Source organism: Macrotis lagotis, chromosome 7, assembly GCF_037893015.1.
Source record: "Macrotis lagotis isolate mMagLag1 chromosome 7, bilby.v1.9.chrom.fasta, whole genome shotgun sequence".
Classification (NCBI taxonomy): Eukaryota; Metazoa; Chordata; class Mammalia; order Peramelemorphia; family Peramelidae; genus Macrotis; species Macrotis lagotis.
The window spans coordinates 59,926,134-59,952,751 of NC_133664.1; the positions used below are offsets into that span (position 1 = coordinate 59,926,134).

A 26,618-nucleotide genomic window follows, 5' to 3' on the forward strand; every position below is an offset into this window, starting at 1 on the left:
AGAGACAGGATTAGAATTCCGGTGTTCCTGGCTTCAAGGCTAGATGGTTGTGCACAACACCTTATTGTCTCTCTGAATTCTATCTAGAAACTACAGAATTAGAATTTGTTATGCCTTCCTCAAAAAATTGGGTATTTGATTAAGGATAATTTTTAATAAAAAAATTATCTAAAGTAGATTGCATATTTCCTATTCTACAACTAAAATATCATCACCCCCAGAAAACATTATTGAGAAGCTGTATGGATTTTTACTGAAGAGTGCTATATTGAAGGGCAAAGAACTGGTCTCAACTTGTAGCTCTCCCTCTTATCACCATTGTGACCTTGGGAAAGTCACTTGACCTCTTCCTTATCTAACAAATGATAAGATTGGACTAGATAACCTCTAAACTTCTTTGGACTCTAATTCCTATGACTCTATCAATTATTTATTTTATTTACTTTTAAATAAAAAAATAGCTGATAAGTTCACTGGGGTGAGATTTCTAAGGTTATTTTTCCATGAATGTTTAGTCAAAAGATATAGCATTATATTAACACATAATTTATCCAGTACAGTCTGGAATTTTAGGTATGAATTTCCCTAATAACTAAAATTTCATTTCTTCTAAGCTACAAACTTTTATTAATAATAACTATTCTAATGGGAACAAGCAATTGTGAATTGTAAGTCACACCAATACATGAATCCACCTCAGCAGTCCTCTTTCTCAGCTCTCCTTCCCCTCCCCTCTAAACCAGTTACACAGTTTTTCAGTTTCATTTACTGAGAGTTACAGTGAACTATAGACAGAAGTGCACATAGTTTTTTGGTGAAACATAATTCCTCTCCAGAAATACATATATATACCTCACCCTTACCTCCCTACCCCCTTTGTCAAATGAGAAAACCTAGGTATATGGAAATAGGGAAGGATTATATTATGGTAAATCTCCCTAAAGATTTAACTGATAGGCTTTTTACTCTGAATTTTGGTTGCCCAAGAAGACAGACATCTCACATTATATAACATGATAACAAAGGAATTAAATAGATCTATGGTGCTACTTTGCCTAATTCTTTGTTTTAGTGAAGGTAATTAATGACATCATAAACATTTATTCCTAGACTATGCTATAGTATAGTAAAGTCTTCAAAACTGATGAGGTATTGAGGGATTTTTGACCCTGCACAAAATGGCCCCAAAATTCTAGACATTATTAGTAGTAGTGTTAATAATACTACTAATAATAATAATAATTTGTGCAGCTTTTAAAGATATTTCTCTAAATTCTTACATGATGATTATTATTACATTGGCAGCTGGCAAATTCTTCACATTAATAACCCTCTTCCTAACCTTCAAACCTGGAGCTTTTAATCTGCTGTAGATTTTAAAAATAAATAAATAATCAGTTACGTGTAAAAATTATAGGATCTCTTGAGTTAAATATTAAAATATTTTCTCCTATAGAATAAGTCAATATAATAATTAAAAACAACATTGGTACTTGGGATTTATGGCCACATTTATTTACAATTTCTTAGCTCTGAAACCTATTTGTCTTACCCTATATCTCATTCTTTATGTACTGACATGGCAAGCAAAATCATTTTAGCTACTTAAAGTTGCAGAAAATCTGCCCTTATGGTAACTAGGGGGTTGTATAATAAAATGCCTTAGGTACAACTTACTGTACAAGCTGTTCCTGAGAAAAGACAACTCCCATGAAATCTACTCAGCAATAGAAAATTCACTTGAAATTTTATTGATTTACTCTTGCTGCTTTGTGATGCTAGACTGATCACATAATCAATGTCTGTACTTAAGTTGTCCACATGCAAAAATCAAGAAAATCCTGCCTCTAAGGCCTCCCACAGAAAGGAAGAATTAACTAATTCAAAAGCACTTTTAAACTAATTGAAAAGACTCGTAACTATGATGCTTTTAAAAAATAGAGATATAAGCAAACATCTATTCTTAAAATCCATCCTGATTCAAGCTCATCTCTGCATATGGAACATGCAAATTAGTGTCCAACTCAGCATTACAGAGGAATTATTTGAGTCTCCGATCATTGGTGGGTTTTAAAGGACTACATTAAGCAAGGTGATTAATATGTAACTTATTTTTAAAAATATATTACAATTTCTTTGTCAGTGTGTCAGTTTTTCAGCCAAATAAATCAAATATACTTGTCTTCCCAGAGACTAATGAGAAGACTGAAATAAATAGTTAAAGGCTTAGTATTTGTCATACAAGATGCAATAAAAGGGCATTGTGGGTGATTAAGTGTTGAAATGAACCTAAGACAAAGCCATTGAATTTGAGTATACTTCAATGTCGTAATCATTATTATTCCATTAAAGAAATGGGAATAATGTTTCGACAAGACATCTCGTTCAAAAATAACAAGCTGTATAGTTTTGTGACTTAGCACACTGTAACCTTTCACTTGAATCTCTCCAGACCTAAACAAAAGGTATGAATTTGACTGCCTTATGCATACCCACCACTTCTACAAAACTGACCACTTATTTACATTATCGACATGAAAATACCAACCAGTACCACTTTCATCAAGAATAGAAAAGCAAATGATTCTATGTACAAATAAGAAAAATAGGAAATAGGGTGGTAAGGCAGATTGCCATATCCACAGTGGCAGAGATGAGAGAGAGCAGCATTCAAAAACACAGTATCTTCAGCATTGCCATTTGCCATCAAGTGTAGAGCAACAATTGTCCAACGAAACTCTAAAACTATCATACTCCCTTTCAAAGTCTTACAGATCAAGAAATAACCTTCCAATCTCTATCATGGTTAGAGAAGCCCTCAGAGAGCCTATAACCCCAGAAACTCTGGAAAGTCCCTCAGGAAAGCTAATGAGATGTTCCCCCAAACCAACATTTTAAGAAAAGTCTAGAAAGCATCTCTGTCATACAATCAGTTAACAAGCATTTACAAAGAAATCATTATGTGCACAACCACAATAAAACTCTGGGACATGAAATAAGTATTAACTGTGGATGTTGATGAAGAACAAAATCTTTGTAAAATCTTGGGGTAGCTTTATAGTCTTTCTAAATAAAAGATGTTCCCTTTTGTATTTAATAAGAGTTTTCATTAATGGAAGGGGCAGCTAGGTGGTTCTGGAGTCAGGAGGATGGGAGTTCAAATTCAGCTTCAGACATTTGTCCCTTATTAGCTGTGTGCCCTTGGGCAAATCACTTAACCCTGACTGCCTCGAATCCAGGTCCATCTCCAGTCATCATGATTCATATCTGGCACTGGATCCAGATGGCTCACGAAAAAGAAAGTGAGACTGATGACTTAGCACAACACCCCCTCACTCAAAATCCAATTCATGTGCTTGTCATGGCATCACCTCCCTGATGCTGTGCACTTCTTTGGAAATGAAAGACAAATATTATTGGTGGAAACTGATTACTCAGTGTTCTGTGCTCATAAAGAACAATGTTTGCAAGAAATAAGAAGAGAGGAAGACCTTGGTCTCCTGACTTTCAGATTCAAGAAAGAAAATAGGAAGTTCCAGATTCTTCAGGTCCTAATGAGAAAAAGAATGAAGGAAGAACAATAACATCATGCCCCTTTCTCCAGTTTGCTGTCCTAAAGTAGAGTAAGTGAGGACAGTCTGAGGCAAATAAGTTTTGAGTTCAGGGTTCCAAAAGAAAATCCTATATGAAAAAAAAGTCCAAAAACTTTCCCAATTAATACAAGTTGATCTTACAAAGGATGACTATTCATAATTAAAAAAATTAATTCTTTATGTTATCAAATGAGTCCTTCTAAGATACTTTGAAGTAGTGATCTGGAGAGCATAAAATATACCTTAACATAAGAATTTGGTTTATAAATTTAACTTTTATAAAGAACAAATAAATTGTGTAAATAAAAATACTGCTTTCCTTTGTTTTCCCAGAGAAAAAGAGTGAGGAATTTCTCAAAAGGTAGATCATTAATGAATCAGAAGGTAGATCATTAATGAATCAGAAGGACCTACATAAAAAGGAAGTAACAAGATTTGACATTGTGTATAAGCTTCCAGGGATGTTTACGTGAGAACAGTATTTCTTTGCCGGCAATGACTAAAAACTCCTCTATTTTCTTGTCACCTAAATGACATTAAAAAATAATGGTAACCTAAAACAACTGTCCCTGGAGTTAAAAGGTAAAAAAAAGGAATTGATTGAGCATTGAAATAGATGGTGAAAAAGGCAAGTAAACAATGTTTGTATCATCCTTTCATTCCGCTAATAGTCCTGAACATTTTAAAACATGTGTAGGCTCATACCAAAGAAAAACATCAACAACCTGTAGAATAATTTAGAAAAAATCAATTGCAGATAGCATAGGGCATAAGCTTTCCATTGATTTCATTAATACAAATATGCCTCAATTTTATGTCTTTATGTTAAGTCCTTTGAACATAAAGGTTAACACATTTTTAACCTTAATGCCAGAGCAAATATAGAAAGTCAAAGTTCAGACTTGCACACTTTGGGTTCCCCATTGAACTATGAATCTTTACCATACATCAGGTCGGACAAGTACGGTACTTAGGGCCTCCAGGAGTCATGCTGTCAGAATTGAATTACTTGCAAAACAGTATTTATCACCACGAGAATCTTTCTCTAGAAAATTTGCTGAAACAGATTGTCGCTGTGCACAGCACCAAAACCAAAGAAAGCTGCATGGTGTAAAAGGTTTTTTAAAATCACCAGTAATTGAACTTTTACTCCCTTGTTCTTCCCTAATTCATTTCAAGGTGTTTTCATAACATACCAAAGAGGAACATTAAAAATTATGATTTAAAACTGACCAAGTTCTCCTTATGTTGTAACACCATCTCCACACTCCCATTTGCATTTTGTTTAAGTGGGGGTGGAGGGGAGCCATAGTCTTGCTTCAGTATATTAGCCATGTTTGACCAGCCTCTCTGCCTCTACTTGGTTTGATAGCAGTCCTCAGTTGTGGTCAAGGATATTACCCCTAATTGTTAGTCCTCGATCACCATCATCTGGTTCCAATACAGATACTTTGCCTCAAGTTCAGGGTCAGAATTCTTGGGGTCGGGGAAAGGAAATGTGATTTCCCTCTTGTAGTAAACTTCCCTCTGATCTAGCATCTAAAATAACCATAAAAGACAAACAAAATCTTTTATAAAATAACAATGCAAAGAGAATTAAAGTTCAAATGCATAATAATGTCCTTGAGACACTACAAAGATCCTGTATTCAGGGAACTGATGCTGCATCTGGACTTAGGAAGAGCGGAGTTCAAATCTAACCTCAGAAACTTAATACCTGTGTGATCTTGGGAAAGTCACAACCTCTCCTTCCTCCACCATAAGATCATAAGAGCATCTACCTTCCACGGTTGCTGTGAGGATCAAATAAGGTAATATTTGTAAAGAGCTTAGTATAGTGACTAGAACACTTCTCCCCCACTCTGAATCCTTAAGGAAAAGTTAAGGATAAGTATATCCATTTATACAGGTCATCTAAAATGACCTGAATACCCAAAGAATCTGTGACTTTGTTACTGTGGGAACTTTCCAGTGAAATAATTTCATCTACTGATTCAAACTGCAGTCTATAAGAGGCAATTTGGCAAAGGTAACAGCCTGCTGCACTTGGGAGTCAGGAAGACTCAAGAATGAATCCCACCTTTGATATTTACTATCTCTGTGTGACCTTGAACAAATAGCTTCCCTGTGCATTTTTTCATCTGAGATTTAGAGTTGGATTAGATGTCCCTAGGCCCCTTCCAACTCTAAATCCATAAACCTAAAGTGGTCAAGGTCTTTTCCAACTTCCAATGGATTTATCTCAATTTCTCCATCTGTATAATAGAGATAATCACAGAACCTGATCAAATAAGATAATTATAAAGGTCTTGTAAAACTCTGAACATAGAATAGTCTAGCAGCAATAGAATTGTGAAGTGTTACCTCAGGCACTAAATGGTTAACTAAGGCTCAGGGAGAGATGAGACTCTATCCCAGATTTTTCTAACTCCAAGTACAAGTTTTGGGGCATTCCATCAGGAGGTGTGTGTGTGGGGGGGGTTGTGTGTGTGTATATGTGTCTATGTATGTGTGTGAGAGAGAAAGAGAGAGACAGACAGACAAAAAGAAGAGAGAGAAAACTCAAGAATCCATAATGAACATCAATCAAGACAATTAACTCCCCAAACATTCATTATGTATGTGAACTTATTCTGTTTCTCTTCAATGCATTCAAGACTGGGGTGCAACCAGTGAAAGACCAATGAAATACAAAGTGAATATCACCTAATCTGTAGAAGTCTCCCTGGACCTCTTGAAAGTCTTCTGTGATAATTCTGTGAATCAGATTAATGAACTAGTATTATTTAAAATAAAATATATGGGGGCAGTTAGGCAATGGATAGAGCACCCACCCTGGAGTCAGGAGGACCTGAGTTCAAATGCAGCCTCAAACACTTAATAATTACCTAGCTGTGTGGCCTTGAGCAAGCCACTTAACCCCATTGCCTTGCAAAAACCAAAAGAGAGAGAGAGAGAGAGAGAGAGAGAGAGAGAGAGAGAGAGAGAGAATGAATATATGGCTCTCTTCAGTTGTCTGTAAAGTGTTTGGTTCTTCCGGAAGCTAAGGCCAAGTTGAGGCAAACTCACTTCAGCCAGAGACTGGCATCACTACAAATGAGATTCCTCATCCATCTCTCAAAATGGATACCTCTGAGCTCACTTGCATCTACTCTGCCTTCATCCTTCATGACAATGAAGTTACAGTCACAGAGGATAAAATTAATGCCCTCATTAAAGCAGCCTGTGTGAATGTTGAACCATTCTGCCCTGCATTATTTGCAAAGGCTCTGTTCTTTGTCAATATTGGAAGTCTCATCTGCATGGTAGGAGTTGGTGGACCTGCCCCAACAGCTGATGGTGCTGCTTCTGCCGGAGGTGCTGCTCCTGCTAGCACAGCTGCCCCGGCTGAGGAATAAAAAAGAGAGGAAGCAAAAAAATGAGAATCTGAGGAGTCTGATGATGACATGGGTTTTGGTCTGTTTGACTATTTTTTGTAACATTAAATAAATTAAATTAAATAAAAATAAAATAAAAATATATGAATATCTAACTGCATTATTTCCACTATAATAAAACACTTCTTAAATTCTCAGGTATGAAATTTTCTTGTGACATGCAATTTTTAGCTTTCATCTAAATATTCCTAGGTGCTTAAACAGTTTGATAAGCATCTTAAAAGACCTTTGTCACATATAGAAATGTCTTTACTGGTAAAGAGAACCAGAATCTCTCTAGATTCCATGTTCTACCCTCAAGACATGAGACTAATCATAATCCCTTTGTCCCTCAATATTTTCTCTTTAAAAGATGAAAGTTGGAGTCATTTACTTCTAAGTTCCAGTCTTGTATTTGGATTTATGAAGTAAGACATACTGAAGAGTAAGATATCAAATACATAATTAATAGAGAAAAATGCATATTTCTTTCCCGCTCTATTCAAGTTCACCTAATTCTGTCATTTAGTTATCTAAAATTTCTCATGGTTTAAACCTTCTTCCCAAATTCTACAATAATGTTTAATTAAGACCTTCACTATCACATGCCCAGATTACTAACACAAGCCAGTTATTCTTTTCATAAACTATATTTGAAAGGTGGATTTCCTAAAGACTCCTGAAGGGGACCTTGGAGATTATGTGCTCCAACATCTATATTTCTCAGATGAGGTAACTAAGGACCAGTGAGATTGAGACATTTACCTAAGGTAACCCAACACTCCTACTCAATGTTATACTGAAGCTGACTTCATGTCTTGAACTGAAAATGAATAAGCTAGTTTTTTTCATTGTCCTTACATTGGCTGTCCTCTGTGACTATTATACTTTGTTTTTTTCATAACTCAATGTATTTGCTACTTTCTACAAGAAGCCTTTTTTGATTTTCCCCTTTCATAGTGCACTCAGATCTATCATCCTACCTAGAGAAAGAGAAGTAGATAATGAATGTGTTGTTTTCCTCATTAAAATGCATGCTCCTTGAGGGCAGGAATTATTTCAATTTTGTTTTTGCATCCCCAGGACTTAGTAGAGTATCTGGCACTCGATAGATTTTTAATAATATTTGATTTATACAAAAATATTCATGGCAACTCTGTGGTGGCAAAAATTTGAAAATTGAGTGAACATCCATCAATTGGGGAATGGAACATTATTGTTCTATTAGAAACCAGGAGGGATGGGAATTCAGAGAAGCCTGGAAGGATTTACATTAACTGGTGCTGAGTGAGATGAGCAGAACCAGAAGAACACTGTACACCATAACAGCAACATGGGGTTGGTGATCAATCTTACTGGACTTGTTCATTCCATCAGTGCAACCATCAGGGATGATTCTGGGCTATCTGCAATAAAGAATACCATCTGTATCCAGAGAAAGAATTGTGGGGTTTGAACAAAGACTATCACCTTTAATTTTTAAAAGAAAATTGTTATCTTATTATGTAATTTTGCTATCTCAGCAATGTAAAGACTAACAGACTGCTTTCTGTGGGGGGGTGGGGGGAGGGAAGTGAGATTAGGGGAGAAATTGTAAAATTCAAAAATAAATAAAATTTTTAAAAATAATAATAATATTTGATTGATTTTGAATTTATTTTTATCTGGCAGGACCCAAACAATCCTATATAATCATAAAAATTAGTAAAAACAGAGGTGATGACTTCCAAGGTCACTTCCAGCTTCAACATTCAATAATTCTGTGTATATCTTCAGTGCTTACTGATCTGAGTATATTCAGTATTTCAAAGTACTAAGCAACTTCTTTCTCTATACCAGATTTGAATTTCTCATCACAATTAGACCTGCTCCAGCCCATTTCACATCTGATCTTTTTGTAAGGACACAATTAGAGATGACATCTTAAGATTTCATGATATCTACATATTCTCCACTTTTCTAGCAGTGATTCTAGCAGTGATAGCTATAGTATTACTAAAAACAAAATAATTGCTGTTGTTGCAATTGCAGTCATTTTCCAGTCATGTCCCCATTTGGGGTTTTCTTGGCAAAGATACTGGAGTGATTTGTCATTTTCTTCTTCAACTAATTTTCAGATGAGCAACTGAGGTACACAGGGTTAAGTGACTTGTCCAGGGTCATACAGTTAGTAAGTCTCTAAGGATGGATTTGAACTCATAAAAGATGAGTCTTCCTGATTTCAAACTGGGAATTCTACCCACTGTAGCTACCCCCAAAATACTTGAACAATTAATACCTCTAATTGGATCCAGGATGAACTCAGTATAAAAAAAAAAAATAATTTAATCCCCCACATGGGGAAAGTTCATCATAGGAGAGGAAGAAAGAATACACACACACACACACACACACACACACACACACAGCCCTTTTTCCCCTACTGACTGGCTTCCTGTGGACTTTCTTCGGAGTAAAGGGAATAAGGAAAAAGGTGAATATACTTTTTTAAAAAATACAAGAGGTAGAATCAAGATAGTGAAGTAAGAAGAAACGTTTTTGCCCAGTTCTCCCATTACACCTGCTTTGCAACAACTTGGAAAATGCACCAGAGAGAATTCTGATCAGAAAAGGCAAAAAATCACAGTGAGTCAACTTTTTTCCATCCCAGGGTAACTTAAGAAGATAGAGAGATCTTCAGACACTGGGGTAAGGACAGGCCAGGAGCACACCTTGGTGACACAAGCAGCAACTGCAAGCAGACCAATAGAGCACCAGGGAAAGACTGGGGTGGAAAGAGATCCCAAGGGTGCCATCTGGCAACTCTGTCATCCATTGCACCCAGTTCTGGGTCACAGGTCTAGGGCAAAGAGAAGTTGCCTCAACTGAGCATGAAGGCCTGAATACAAAACAAATTTCAGAAACTTAGCTGCATCACTGTGGGCAGAAGAGCAGAAAAGCAACTTAGTTTTACCCTTTAAACTAGCATATAAAACTGCCATGGAATAAACCAGGGTAAAAGATCAAAACCAAAGAGGAACTAGCAGTTCAGTTGTTCTGAACCTGTAGAATTTCCCAACAGGCTAACAATGACTGAATCCAATTACAGTCTACTGAAAGTCAACCACACATAAGACAACAGATTCAGACCTTGGTCAGGAACTTGAATATCTCAGACCAAGAAGGAAATGAATAGCCCCCTTCCCAGATCATACTACTTTTAAAGCATTACCAACTTGCAAACCCCCAAACTAAGCTGTGAAGGCAGTAGCAGGACAGAAGTTCAGGCCAGGGGAAGCTAGGTGGTGCAGCCCTGAGTCAGGAGGACCTGAGTTCAAATATGACCTCAGACACTTAATAATTACCTAGCTGTGTGACCCTGGGCAAGTCATTTAATCCCACTGCCTTAAATAAAATTTTTAAAAAAAAGTTCAGACCAGACAGCTTCCTAGAAGAGAACAGACTCTCATACTAAAACACATCCAAAAACAAGAAATAGGTTGGAAAAATGGATAAACAAATAACATCCTCAACCATAAATAGTTATTATGTGGCAAAGAATCTCAAAACACAAACACAAAAGACAATGACTTCAAAATATCTACGAGTAAATCCACAAAGAAAAAATTCAAACAACCCAACAAGAATTCCTAGAAGAGGTAAAGAGATTAAAAGGACAAAAAAAAATTTTAAAGCAAATAAGAGTAGTTCAGGGAAAATGAAGAAAGAAATGGGATGCAAAAAAAAACATGAAAAGGGAATTAACAGCTTAGGTAAAAACTTTACTAAAAATTAATTCCTTTAAAATTGAGAATCAATGAAGTGGAAGTTAATGACTCCATGAAATATCAAAAAATAATAAAAATAGTCAAAAGGCTGAAAAATAAAACAAGAAAATTTGCAATATCTAGTTGAGAAAACAACCAACCTAAAAATTGAATAAGGAGAGAAAATTTAAGAATCATTATACCACATGAAAACTATGAACCAAAAAAAAAGCCTAAGCATCATATTTCAGGAAATTATAAAGGAAGACTGTCTTAGGTATCTTGGAACTCAAAGGTAAAGTAAAAATTAAAAGAATTTATCACTAGTCACCAATAAAAAAAAAAAAAAAAACACAAAATGAAAACTCCCAGGAAGTTCTATTGCTACCAGAATCCAGAACTCCCTGATCAAGGAGAAGACACATAAAGCATCCAGAAAGAATTTCAGTGCCATATTATCACAATCAGGATCACACAAGATTTTGCAGTAACCATTTTAAAGAAACAAAGGGATCAGAATATGATATTTTAAAGGCAAAAGATCTGGGCTTACAACTAACCTCCCAGAAAAATAGATCATGATTGCACAGAGTGAAATAATATCTTCACCAGTCTAGCCACTGCAGAAAACAATTTGGAACCATGGTGCAAAAACTGCCAAACTGCATCTATCTTTGACTTATATATACAAAAAATAATCAAAAAAGAAAATTTTGTGTAGAAAATATGTGTATGTATTAAAACATGTTTGCAAAATATATTTATGGTATCTCTTCTCATGGTAGCCATTTTAGAAACTAAGGGAACATCTTCCTACTGAGGAATGGTTAAACCTCATATGTTATATGGAAGTATGTCCCCTTAGAAATGATGAAATGAATAGTTTAAAAGGAAACTGGGAAGATCTCTATGAACCAATGCAGAATGAAAGTGGGAACTAGAGAACTAGGAGAATGATTTATATAATGATAAAAATTGTATGGAGAAAAAAAAGAATTCAGAATTCATAAGCTACAAATATAACTGAAAGAAAGAAGATGAAATATCCCTCTCACCTCTTGAAAGAGAAGTGATAAACTTAATAGCAGAAAAATACAAAACATTTTCAGACATGGCCAATATAAGAATTTATTTTGATGAAATATATCACTGTCTTAAGTACTTTATTTTTTGGTTTGTTTTTTAAATTTATTCAGTGATAGAAGATAGTTGGAGGGACAGATTAATTTGTAAAAGAAAAAACACAAAGGCTACTTAGGCTGTAAAATGCCACATTTATTTCAACAATTCAGCAACAATGATGTTGTTCTGCATTAAAACTCAAGACACTAAACCACTCTGACAAGAGGAAAAATAAGCATATATGTGTATTTCAAGGCACTGCCTTAATGGGGTAGGGCTATCATTGACATTACTGTTACTTGGAATAAATGGGTATGTACATGTGTATGTATGTAAATATGTGTATGTATATATATACACATATACAAAGATTTCTTAAGTACAAATGATGAGTCTAACACATCAAAATAAATAGTATATGTGTATGTATGTATGTATGTATGTGTATATATATATATATATATATGTGTGTGTGTGTGTGTGTGTGTGTGTGTGTGTGTTCCCTTCTATTCAATCTGGAGATTTAAAAGAATCAAATAAGGAAGAATTAGTGATTGTTCTCTAGGCTACACCCTTGTGACTATAATATCCAAAAGTTTCTAGATTAATCAACACTTCTAGATTCACTCTTTGAAAAAATGGGACTTTTTTGAGAAATCTACTGCATATAAATAAGCCTCTAGTGAAAATTTTTATAAGAAAAAATAAAACTTCCTAGAATTGTTTCTCAGCTTCCACCACATGTATTATTCAACCAGCGTGAAGCATGCCAAATCTCTTGCTGACCTTCTTTTGTAAAGAGATGTTTTGCTTTGTTTTTTTCTTGGAACCAGAAAACATCTTGTCCTTTTCTCAAGATGATTCTTCCATCCTAGCTCTCTTCAGAAAATGATGTTTATTTGTGACTTGATCATTTTAGCCTTATCATTCAATTTAATGTCCCTTCTTTCTCTTATGTGTCTAGAAAAGACCTTTACTCAGTTATGCTTTCAAATTGGCTTCTTTTCAAATGTTATCTTATTTAATGACTGTGATATTTGCAAATCCCGGTTAACATCAAATGGCACACAAGGTCACCAATAATAAGTTCAAATCAACCCACTGGCATCAAAGCATCAGAGCTCCAATAGACCAGATACATCTTCTGGATGGAAAACACACTGCTCTATGATATATTGCAATTGGTAAATAACAAAAGAGGTTTCCAGCACAGAGCATAGCCTTCAGAAACTCTGCCTACAGTAAATGATGGAAATACTTCCTTATAAAAAGAGAATGGTCAGATTTCATGGGCAACAATTTTCTAAGGGGAAAAGAGGCTGCATATTTTCCAGATATTCAAGCAAGCCTAACAGTTTTAAAGTTAATGAAACTGGAACCTTAAAAAATTAGGTAGAATTAGGGAGGAAATAGACCTGGCCATGGAGAAGAGGATCAATCAAGAAACTTTTACAGTTCCCTGAACTAAGTGTGAACTTAATAAATACTGAATGAAGGAAAGATTAACAGCACTAGCTAAAAATTCCTTCAAGAAATGAAAATAGAAGAAATATAAGGGTGGAATGTTACCAAATAAATATACTTCTCAGTGAGCAGAAAGGAGGGGAGAAAAGATGAAAGATATGAGGGAGATAACAGGAAGGAGGAGGGTTGAAACACAACCCAATGAGTCTCAACATATATAAGTAGGGGAAATTTTAAGGAACCCAGTCACTCCAAGAGGCACCTACTGTGTAATGCACTAAGAACTAGGGATATAAAGACAAAGCAAAAATAAATCCTTGCCCTCAAAGAGACTACATTCAAACACATTCTGCATCAAAGAGGATACAAATTCAAGGACAGGATTTAAGAATCCAAGATTGTCCTGTTCAATACAGAATTTGGAAGCATCTTAACCATTTCAGAACTTCACTCATGAAAAGAAATGTTTGTCTCTGTCATACTTTTGTCTCTGTCATGGAGCCAGAGTAAAGATTTGCCCATGTTTCTTCTTCTATAAAGACAACTCCAAGTGAAGAAAAAAGAAGACAATATTCAAGGATGCCATGTCTGCAAGTTAATGAACGTTTTACTGAAGCTGCCTAATATCTAACTAAAAAGTGGACACATGATTATGAACCCTAATTCAGGAAATAGGTTTCTTCTTCTTCTTCTTCCTCTTTTCCTTATTTCCATTATAAGAATATGAAAATTTGTTTGACTCTGATATCTGTTAATACAAAATATTGTAGTTTGAGATGAATGGGATTGGATTAATTATCTATATAATCCTGCTTAGTTCAAATATTCCATTATTGCTTTTCAGAACTATGTTTATAAAACCTTCTAAAGGTAACTTTTGTCCATTTAAGCAATTTTTTTTAGGTTTTTTCAAGGCAATGGGGTTAAATGGCTTGCCCAAGGCCACAAGGCTAGGTAATTATTAAGTGTCTGAGACCGGATTTGAACCCAGGTACTCCTGACTCCAGGGCCGGTCCTTTATCTACTGTACCACCTAACCACCCCCATTTAAGCAATTTTTAATGTAAAAAAAGACATTAGCAGTATTCACACCAATAAAATCACCTCAAATAAGTAAAACTCATTCTGAGAATCATGTAATAAAAGTATTGTGTAAGATTATTATTACTAAAAATATTTTTAAATTGTGAATAGAATTCTGAATTTTAGAATGATAAAAAGTTATACTGTGATATGCCAAAATCAGATTTAGAACTTTGTACTTTAGATTATTAGTTTGGAAGCCAAATAATGACATTCTAGTAAAAATAAAATAAAATAAAATAGAACAAAGAAGAATTATCACTCTACCCCCAAAAATTCACTATATAATTTATTTTTATATATTTATAAATTTAAAATAATTTGTATTTTAGGAAAATCTAGTCATGAGTAGATCAATTACAAAATTTGGGAAGGGGGAATATGTAAGTCAGACAGAAATGGAAGCAAGAGTAGTTTGGAGAGAAGAAATTAGCTCTATCTAAGAAGATAAGACAGAAAGGAACAGAGTCAAAAACCAATTTGAGGCAAATAGTCAAATAGGTAAATATATAATTGACAGATTTATTGGGACTAGATAAATCAAATAAAGACTAGTGTCTTCCCTAAAGGATAAGGTATATCATCAACCACAAAAAATAGCATGGTTTGATAGTTTTTATAATTTTTGGAACATTCTGTTCTTTATTTTCTTATTTTCCCTCCATCTCCATCATGAGAAGATTTTATGAGTGGAAATAATATTTAAAGTTTAAATAGGGAGTGTTTTTTGTAGTGGGGGAAATAACTGAGTCCAAGTACAAAGATTTTGCTCATTTAAACAAGGGGTGGTAAAATTGGATGGTTAAGCATTAGTTCCCATTCCACTTGAAACAACTTTATACTTTTATAGGTTTAAGGGGGGAAATGACAAGAATGTCATATACAATGTTGTAGTTTCTATATTTTGCACTCTCAAACTGTGAAACCTATGTTTTGAATTCAAAATTCTTTGTCATGTCAATGTCCTTTTCTAATTTCAAAAGAACATAATTTTCATATTGGTTTTAATGAGCAAGATTACTCCAAGATTTAGTTTTGTTCTTCCTCTTCAATATAGTTATAAAATTTTTTGTTCCATACATGTAATTTTACTAGTATATGAAATTCCTGATGACATAATTCACTCCATCAAAGCTGATCTTTGCCTATACTAAGGCTTAAAGTATTTGAGAATACCTTAGAGCTTTCCAAGACTTGAGCTCAGCTCTTTTGTTCTAGAAAGTTTTGACCACCCACATTATAATACTTCTCAACCTTATATTTGGTCTTGACTACCATGATTCTTGATCCAAGCTGAAACAAATTTTCCACCAAATATATATTTTTTAAATCCAGTCTGATGAATAACAATAATTAAAAGGGTAAACCCTCTCTTCCCATCCCAGCCTCACAAGTATGGGAAGAAGAGGTCAATACTCATCATAAAGAGGTCCAGATTTAAGAAGCCTTTATGGGTCCTTTGGGCCCAAAATTCTTCTAGTCTTATATGAGAGGCAGTGCTATATTTTCAGAGTCAATTTAGAGGAAAGAAATGGGTTCCAGTGAAATCTGATTAAGGACAACTTCCCTCCAAGAGTCTGATTTATAACCCGGCAGGGGTAGAGGAGGGGAGGAATGGCTTTGTAATTCTTGTCCCATCATCCCATCAGTTTTTTTAACCTCATGAAACAGGAGTTAAGTAGTGTAATTTTATTATCAAAACATGCCAGCTTGTTTCTCCAACAACTTGCTTCTGTATTAATAATTTGAGGGGCAGCTGGGTGGCACAATGGATAGAGCACTGACCCTGAAGTCAGGAGTACCTGAGTTCAAATCCAGCCTCAGACACTAACTTATTGCCTAGCTGTATGACCTTGGACAAGTCACTTAACCCCATTGCCTTGCCAAAAAAATAAAATAATTTGAGGCAGTGGCTTAGAAAACCAAGAAAGACTTCTTAGGAGACTTCCCTTTTTTTAATCTTATATTTATTATTTATTTGCTTTTTGTTGTGGTTTTTAGAAGTATTTTGTAATAATGTGTTTTGCATCAAGGTATGTATATTGTGAATTTTTATTCATAATACTATTGCACATTTATAGTAAGGCTCAAGAACTTTATACAGAATGATCCATCAGTGTTAACTAAAACAAAGGAAACAGCATGAGATAGTCATTTGGTTTAAAGTCAGGAAAACTTGAATTTCAATCATTCCTGACACTTGACAACCAATATGTCATTGGAGAAAGCACATAATTTCTTTGAGTCTGAATTTCGACATCAGAAAATCTGAAGGGTTAAACTCAATGACCACAATATGCTTTATTTTATTTTTTTAATTTCTCTCCCCAGTTACAAGCAAAAGCAGGTTTCAACATTTACTTCCACAACCTTGAGCTCTAAATTCTTTCCCTTCTTCCCAACCCACTCATTGAGAAAGCAGGTTACCTGATATACATTAAAAATGTGTAGTCATGAGAAAAATTATCACAATTGTCATTTTATTTCTTTTTGGGGGGATTTTTACAAGGCAATAGGGTTAAGTGACTTCCCCAAGTTCACATATTTAAGTAATTATTAAGTGTCTGAGGCTGGATTTGAACTCAGGTCCTCCTGACTCCAGGGCCAGTGCTCTAGACACTATGCCACCAAACTGACCCCATAATAGTCATTTGTAAAAATAAACATACCTCTCCAAAAAAGAGAAACCTCAATAACAATAAAGTAAAAAAAAGTGTTTCAATTTGTATTCAGATATGATCATTTCTGTCTTTGAAATGGATAGTATTCTTTATCATAAGACCTTTAGCATTCTCTTGAATTATAGCATTGCTGAAAAGTCATTCACAGCTGATCATCCTGCAACATTGCTATTATTTTTGTATACAGTGCATTTCCCATTGCATCTGCTAATGTAAATTTTTTTACTGAGAGTATCCTGTTCATCATTTCTTATGAGACTTTTTTTTTGAAGAATCTGAATCCCTTCAATGGAAGAAAGGTTTAGAGAAAAAACTTTAAACTGCTTTGTGTTTTAGGTATGTGAGTTTGTGTGTTTTAACAGATATGTTAAATAGCTTCATCACTGCTTTTCTCCATCTTGCCTTTTTCTACCATCTGGGAAGCTATCTAGTTAGATCAGGCATCCCTCAAATTCCAGTCACTTCCCTCAAGTCACAGATCAGATCTGAGGACAGACCACCTAATGTGCCCCAGAACAAATGTGCAGCTGAGTGAACTTTTTAAAATAATAAACTCCTAAATCACCAGTATATATTTGAAGACAGCAACATATTTGACTCATTTCTAGTTGAATTCAATATTTATTAAGTATCTTTTATTGTACAGATACTATGACACAATCTTAAAAACACAAATGTAAAAAAATTGCCCTTACCCTCAAGGAGTTTACATTTTAACTAGGAAATAAAATGTGCACAGATATATACAGGGTTTTGCATACAAACATTTAAAACTTTGACTTTTGGAGCACTGTGTATATATACTGAGTATTGCAGTGTATATAAAAGTCATTTCAAAAGGGAGCGAGCACTGCCAACATATGGGATCAGGAAAGGTTTGGTTTAGGAGGAGGCTTGAGCAGTGCTTTGAAAGAAGTTTAGGGATTCTTAGGGGCAGCTAGGTGGTATGTTGTAGAAAGGATGCCAGAGCTGGAGTCAAGAAGACTCCTCTTTCTGAGTTCAAATCTGGTCTCAGACACTCACTAAAAGTGAGTCTCTAGGCAAATTACTTAACACTCTTTGTCTGCATCTGTAAAAATGAGCTAGAGAAGGAAATGTCAAACCACCTTAGTATCTTTGCCAAGAAAACCCCAAATGGGGTCGCAAAGAGTTGGATATAACTGAAACAACTTAACAACAACATTAGAGATGGATTAGAAGAGTTGCAACCTAGAAGACAGATGTGGCAAGGTACCATAAGACAGTATAGCTAGTTGATCAGTTAAAGCAGAAAATACAATATAAAAAAAGATCAAAAAGATAAATGGAAGTCCAACAGCCAACTAAGCTCTACCCATTCTTAAACAGGAATCCTCTCTTCAATACTCACAAGTGATGAAGACTTAAGGGGTGGAGTTCTTCACTCACTATTCCATGAGAATCCAATATCACTTTTAGGAAGCCCTAGAAGGAAACTCTGACTGAGCCAAAATCTGACCCTCTACAACATCTAGTCGATGCTATTGGTTCTGCCCTCTGGACAAACAAATCAAGCTTAATCTTCCTTTCATAAAATAACTTTTAAAATACTTGAAGGCAGCATCTATACATTCCTTAAATCTCCTCTTTTCTGGGAAAATGATATAAGGGAATTTTTGAGTACAAAATAATAGAGTTAAGTTATATTATAATAAAGTTCATGATAGTCAGTTTGAAACAGACTAAAAGAATTAAAGAATCCCTTCCAAATACCAACTTCTCTGTAACCTGGCTTTCTGGATTCTTTTCTTTGGTTTCCAGGGTTTTCTAAGACTCTGCTTAGCTATCCATAAACCATCTTCTAACATCAGCAGTTCGCTTGACCCAGGAGAAAATTCTCTCCCTCACCCCATTCTATATATTTTAATTCTTATGTGCATGTTGGTGACATTTGTCATGGTGTTGTTGTTACTGTTGATGATGATGATGATGATAATAAGGGTGATGATAGTTGCTATCATTGCCCTTCATTCTCCAAGAGGACCGTGACATCAGGGATGTGATGCCATGAAATGTAAGTGAATTAGATTTAACTTCCCAATAGAATCTAACACCTTGAGGGCAGGGACTGTTTTGATTTTATCTTTGTATCATTGCTGTCTAGCACAGTGCCTCAGACACCATAGCTGCTTCATATATTCTTTTCTTTTTTAATTTACTTTAGGTATTTCTATTTGGAGACTCGAAATACATATTTGTCTGCTTAATGCAATCATTATCCTTCTTACAAGTTCCAAATAATTTTTCATCAAATATATCAAATGCAAAACACATAACATTTACATTTTAAATCTTCAGTTTTTTGTTTGAGGGTGACAGTTCTCCAATTCATAATTACTTTTAGGGAAGGGAGGCATTTCTGTCGCAAAGAAACCAAGTTCTTACATACTAATTTTTTCTCTTTTCCTTTCTGCTGGGGAAACCCAAAATAAGAAAGGGAGCTATCGGTGATCTACCTAACAGAACAAGAATGCTAAGGAGTTTTTTGGTTTGTTTCTTTTTTTAAAGACAATTCCTTTAATTTATTAACAAGGGTTATATATCTTTTTAGATAAAATGTTCATAAATGAGGTCCATGGCTCCCCAAGGATGAATGGATTTCAGGGGGTCCATGAACATATATGTATAAGGATGCATATTCATTTTTCCTAACCTCTAATAGAAATGAGAAGAGAAAGAGAGAGAGAGAGAGAGAGAGAGAGAAGAAAGAGAGACAAAGAGAGAGACAGAGAAAAGAGAAAAAGTAGAATAATACTATAATAACTGCAAGGACCTACTCAAAGGGCTACATGAATAGCTAGGAGAAATTAATCAATTGATTTTTTAAAATTTATAGAAGGTCTGGAGAAAAAAATTAGAAAGGATATAATCAGTTTAGAATAACAAGTAGCAAATATTATCCCAATATCAGACTTCTTAATACTAGAAGAGATCAAACAGAAATTAATGACTCCATGAGACAGTAAGAAATACTAAAACAACATCAAAATACTGGAGAAAAAAGAGAGTGTAAGATATATGAAAGGGAAAACAACTGATTTTGGGGGAAAGGTCAAGATAATTTAGAGAATCACTGAACTCACTGAAAACTACAATTTAAAAAAAATCCTAGACTTTTATTTCAAGAAAGAATGAAATCTGTTTAGATCCATTAGAACTAGAGATCAGAGCAAAGCTATAAAGAACCTACCAATCATCTCTTGCAAGAAACCCCAAAATTAAAAGTCTAAGAGCTGTCATAGCCAAAACCACAAACTATCACTGCAAAAAAAAAAAAAAAAAAATTACTGCAAGCATAAAGAAGTTCTCATACCAAGAAACCACAGTCAGGATCACACAAATAAGACTTGAAAGATTCTACCTATATGAGAAAGGGTAGTTTGAAGTAAAGTATTTCAAAAGACAAAAGACTTCAAAATCTAAAGTGGAGTATGACTTAGCCTAGAAAGTCAAGAATAAACCTTTGGGTAGAAAATATACTTTAATGAAATAAAATCTTTCAATGCAAACATGAATCAAGAGAAACATAGAAGGCAAATTTATTAGAACAATGGGAAAGGGTTATAAAAGTGATGCAATGTTAATATTGTAATTGGTGAAAAGAAACAATATTTCCTCAGAATCATGTCTTTTAAAAGTATTTAAGGAGTTTTTAAAAAGAAAAGAAAAATTATTGGATGTATTAGCTCTATTTTAAGTGTTTTTAAGAGGAGAAAGAGAAGTGAGACTAAAAAGAATACATAAATGTGGAAAGGAAAAAGTCAGGGATGAAACTTGTCTATTTTTTAATTAAGATATATGAGGTTGGGGCGGCTAGGTGGCGCAGTGGATAAAGCACCGACCCTGGAGTCAGGAGTACCTGAGTTCAAATCCGGTCTCAGACACTTAATAATTACCTAGCTCTGTGGCCTTGGGCAAGCCACTTAACCCCATTGCCTAGCAAAAAAAAAAAAAAAAAAAAAAAACTAAAAAAAAAAGATATATGAGGTTAAGGGGCGGCTATGTGGCGCAGTGGATTGAGCACCGGCCCTGGAGTCAGGAGTACCTGGGTTCAAATCCTGCCTCAGACACTTAACAATTACCTAGCTCTGTGACCTTGGGCAAGCCACTTAACCCCATTTGCCTTGCAAAAAAAAACGCTAAAAAAAAGATATATGAGGTTAAGAGTGTTATATAAACATGGAGGAAGAGAAGTCTAACAATTATATGAACCAGACAAAACAGGATTGGAAATGCATATACAAAGAATTGGGTATAAGAATATATGAAATTTAAAAGGAAAACACTTGAGATAAGGAGGAAAGCAAAGAGAGAGGATATTCTCAGAGAGGAAATAGTTATAAACAGTAATTGTCAAAAACAAAAAAGGAGGAAGAGAATGATAAAGAGATAAAGAGAGATAGAGACACAGATCTTTGAAGAACAGGGAGAAAAAGAAAGGACTAGTAACTAAGGGGGTGTTCATTAGTTCGGGAATGGCTGAATAAATCGTGGCCAAAGTGGAGAAGGGTTCGATGTGAAGAGCACTTGAAGATGGGTCAGTAAGTCCTGAGAGATAGCTGAGAGCCATGGCAATGGTCTCTGATGCTCTTGGCTGATCAAAATCTGAAGTGGTAGAGATAGATGGAAGCCCCAAGGTGTCTGGGGATTTACATGACCAAACCCCAATAAATTGATAGGAGCCCCAGGAAGAATTCTCTTTTCTTTGTGAGAGACAGAGGTACCCTGAAATTGGTTTGTCCTAAGAGAGGGGGGCCCACCCCTTGGAAAGGGTCCAGTTCTGGCAGCATCAAGTGATCTCTCACTTAGAACATTGAGTGATAGGTTAGTTTTACCCTATTGTCTAAATGTTGACACAAAATTACTGTACTAAGGATTAGACCTTCTAGAGAAGGATTAGCTTTACCCTACTCGCAAAAGTTTGTCACCTAATGATACCGTACCAAGGAAGAGCCTCAGTGATATGGGAAAGATCTAACTCTAAAAGATCATGATCTCCCACTGATCACCAATTGTCTTGATCTTTCTATGCCATGGGATAGTGAGAATGGAGTCTTTGCACAATACTCCCCACACTTAAATTAATCTTATATGAAAGTCATGACATTATTTTCCTAAGCCCTGGTCTTCTTCCATATCAAAAGATAACTACTACTACTACTACTACTACTACTACTACTACTACTACTACTATTCAAATAATGAAATATTATTGTGCCATAAGATATAAGAAAAGAAATAATTTTCAAGAATCCTGGGAAGTACAAAGTGATTCAGAGCAAGTTAAATAAGAATCAGGAAAAAATTATATAATGACAACATTGGAAATAAAAACAATTCTGAAAGACTGGCACTTTGATTAAAGCAATGACTGACCACAGCTCCAGTAGACCTACAAGGAGACATGCCGTTCACTTCATAATTATAAAATGCTAGACTCCAGGCACAATGAGACATAACATTTTTGGACATAACCACTATATATATATATATATATATATGTATATATATATATATATATATATATATATATATATATACATATATATATATATATAAAATGTTTTAGATTGAGCATGCTTAGTTGTTATAATTTTTTTCTTTTTTTAATTGAGAGAAGACATTAGTTCCAATGATGGGAAAAAAGAGAACCAATTAAATGTTTTTAAAATGCACCAAAAAAGCAGAAGGAAGAAAAAGCCATAGGACATTTTTGAAAGTATGAATGTAATTTATCATATATATACTTTTTAATGCATTATTTTAAAATTATTAATTATATATATAATTTGAATATGTAAATTAAATTTAAAAGATACAGCTTCATGAGCAATCTTCTTTTTTGTGTTCTGTTGAGCATATGGAAATTCTAATTTTGTGTATATTTAAATTCCAAATGAGTCAAATAAAATTCCCAAATTAAAAAGACTACTTGTCTGAAGTCCTGAGTTTGAGCCTTTGCTCTGATTCTTACATGTTGTATGAAACTATATAAACCACAAACTTTATGCATTAGTATTCTCATCTGAAATGGGGATAAAAATAGCTATGCTTCCTTCATCAAAGGAAAGGTTTTGCAAATTGTAAATCACACTGTAAAGGAGAGATATTTTTATTACCTGCCAAACCCTCGTGTAGGAGTGGTTACTGTTGACAAACAAAGCAAATATTTGATGTGTGATGCATGACAATTAAAAAAACAAAATAATAACCATATCTCTTCTGTATACTATAGAAGAGACTTCCAAATGTAATGATGCTTGGCTACAACTTCACATTTTGACATACTGTCAGGCTTGTTAAAATGTTTTTTTTTTAACTTTATCATTCTGATTATCAGTGCCTACCATGAATTTACAAACCTGTCTGTATGGGAAGTACAAAATGGCAAGACAAAAAGAAGCCTGAGAAATGTCAACAGAAAAGATAAGACTAAGCCAATTCCTGATGACACTGGGATGCAATTGGCATGAAAACAGCCATTGCAGCCCTAACAAATGACATTATTGGCATTTCCCTGAAACATGATGCATAGGTAAACAATAAATGAAGATATTGAACTTTGTTATTGATGTAGGAGTCACTGATAACATAAAAGAACCCAGCAATACAACAGCAAACACCTTTGGGGTACAATTTCTTTTCTTATTTAATGGGACTAGACATCCAGTTAACATATTTATGCCCTAGCCTCACATAGAATGAAGACATAATTTTCTATCTTTGAACCCTTTTTATTTTCTATAATCCTGGAAGCAAAATGTTGATACCAACAATTACCTAGGGATGAAAAGAGCCCTGTTAAAAAGGGCACATTTTAAAAAACACAATAGGAATGTTCTACAGAAGCAGAGATGTGGGAGGCAATACCGCAGTGACATGGATGGAGCTGCATCACAGCCTCTGAAGATAACCAGATTCTCTTCTCTTTTCTCTCTCTCTCTCTCTCTCTCTCTCTCTCTCTCCCTCCCTCCCTCCCTCCCTCCCCCCACCCCAACACACACACACACACACACACACACACACAATCTTGAATCTGTAGGGAAAGAATATAAAGTCTAATCTAGTGTCAAGCAATCCATCAGGTGCTTTAATAAACATTAAATGGATTGATTTGTCATGTCAAAATGTACAAAGAGAAAATCATTTCCACTATAAAAAGAAAGGAGGACTCAATTTTTTTAAAAAAATCATTTCAGTAACCAGAAATTGAGCTTAAAAGCCTATTTCTAGGAAGGTATCATTATTTTTTAACATTTAATCATGAGCCAAAAATTAATGGAAGGAACATTACAAGGAAAACAACATTGAAATTCTAACCCCCGCTTCCAGTCAAAAAAGGAAAAAAGGAAAAGGAAAAAAGAAAAAGAAAAAGAAAAAAGAAAAAAAAGGAAAAAGGGGAAAAAGTTCCCTCCTTTATTTTCACCCTATTCTATCTGTTATTGTCCTCTCATCACCCAACCTGGGGGGAGGGGGGACTTCTCCCTTCCTGAATAGTATTGGCTCTGCTGAAATAGTAGTTATGCTTTGCTTACAACTACAGAAAAGAACTCAAATTAGGCAAGATTAGCTAATTTATTGACATATCTTCTTATGTGCCAATTATGATTGACATCAAACTATTCAGTTAAATATTTAAATTAAAGGTGTTACACCCACAAAGTTAGTATAATTCCCTATCTGCATAACCTCAAAATACCACTAGCTTTTCTCTTTCATAGCTTCTTCCTTCAGCCCACTTCACAAGTCATTCCTCATTTTCCTCCCCACTCACTTCCTCCACCTGTCTAGTGCCAGCCGAGTCTCTGTCCTTTCACAGAATTTTGCCATTCCTGCTCCTTCTGCCATCTGGAACCGTTTTCCTCTGTCTCTGTCTCATCAACCCTGCATCTATTTTAAAATATCTTTAGAAAACATATGTTTTCTCTACCACCCCTCTCAGTTCCCTCCCCGTTCTTATTTATTTCATCCTCTGACTTTTCCTTAATTCTGAAAAAAAAAAAATCTTCTGCAATGCACATCAAAAATCCATCATCCAAAGAGCTTCAGTGATGTGTCTGTGTCTACGGCTGGTCCAAGAGTTTTAATCTCCAACATCTGAAACTTCTCATATGAGTAGTCAATACCTGCTAACTCCATGTATTGATTTAAAAGAATGTGGACCGAGAATCACTGTGCAGGAGGTTAACAGGCTAAAATAAGTAAAGTTAGGTTCCGATTACTGTAAATAAAGAATTCTCTGAATTGTTCACATTATTTGAAATTGGTGGGAGGGAGGGGATTGTTATTCCCACTAATTGAGACTTCACTGTACAATCAAGAAATTAAGTCATTTCTAATATAAAATATCTATGCAGCACCTCAAGTCATTCACATTCACAGAATTCAAAAATCAATGTTAAAAACTATGCCCATCTATATCATGAGGCACACTGCTACCTAATGGGCCAATTAAAGGTTTTATGGTTTAGTTTTAATGTTCAAAATAACGATCTCCCTGGTAGTCATTTCTTTCATTTTTCAGTTGGTGTTGCTAAATGTACATTAAACTTGAAATACAATAGCCATTTCTGAAGAAGTAAAAACTAATATTTCACAAAAGACAGGGAAAAGTCATATGGTAGAATGAACAGGCTACAGCATGCAACCAATTAAGAACTTTAAAAAAGGAAAGTAAAAAGATGATGTCATCAAGAGATGTATGACAGAAAGAAAAGATAAGTTGGTCACATGGTAAACATAATGAATGACTTTGATGGCTCCTTAGAGTCATTAATATCCTCAGGATATTAAAAGAAAGTGAAAAGAGGGGCGGCTAGGTGGTGCAGTGGATAAAGCATCGGCCCTGGAGTCAGCAGTACCTGGGTTCAAATCCAGTCTTAGACACTTAATAATTACCTAGCCGTGTGGCCTTGGGCAAGCCACTTAACCCCATTTGCCTTGCAAAAAAAACTAAAAAAAAAGGGAAAAGAACCTGTGGACCCTCTGAGGAGGAATTATGGATAGACATGAACAAGAGTTGCAAAGCTAGGAAGATGTGGATGGGATGCAATCTGCATCACTGAAGGGAGTTCTCAAATTAATGAAAAACATTTGAGTTTTTGAATTCTCATACTTCCTGAGGACTTTTATTACAGTAGAATATGCTTATTCCTCATGTTTAAACTCAATACAACAGATTAGCAGAGAAACAAATCATGATCAGTGTCTGAACTAAACATTAAGCCAAGAATCATAGACTTTTCTGTGAAAAGACCTAATTGAATAGTAATCCTCAAAAAGAATCCATATTCAAATATTAAGCGATGGAGTGTAATAGCTAGAAAGGCTTCCAATAACTCTGCTTCCCTCCCTGACTAAATTCCTTAAGGCTTATAATCAGTGCCTTTCTCTCCTCTTTCTCACCTTTAAATGGTCTTGCAATCTGGCTTTTTATCTCATCATTCAAGTGAAATTCCTCTCTCTGAGGTTACCAATGATGTCCTTGTTACCAAA

General features: G+C 34.8%; 1 protein-coding gene and 1 pseudogene across 2 annotated transcripts in view; one reads left to right on the top strand and one right to left on the bottom strand.

Moving 5' to 3' along the window:
- NEBL (nebulette) overlaps window positions 1-26,618 on the bottom strand; it is a 456,697-nt gene that overhangs the window by 361,899 nt on the left and 68,180 nt on the right. The window lies entirely within an intron of this gene.
- LOC141493536 (large ribosomal subunit protein P1 pseudogene) lies at window positions 6,716-7,072 on the top strand (annotated as a pseudogene).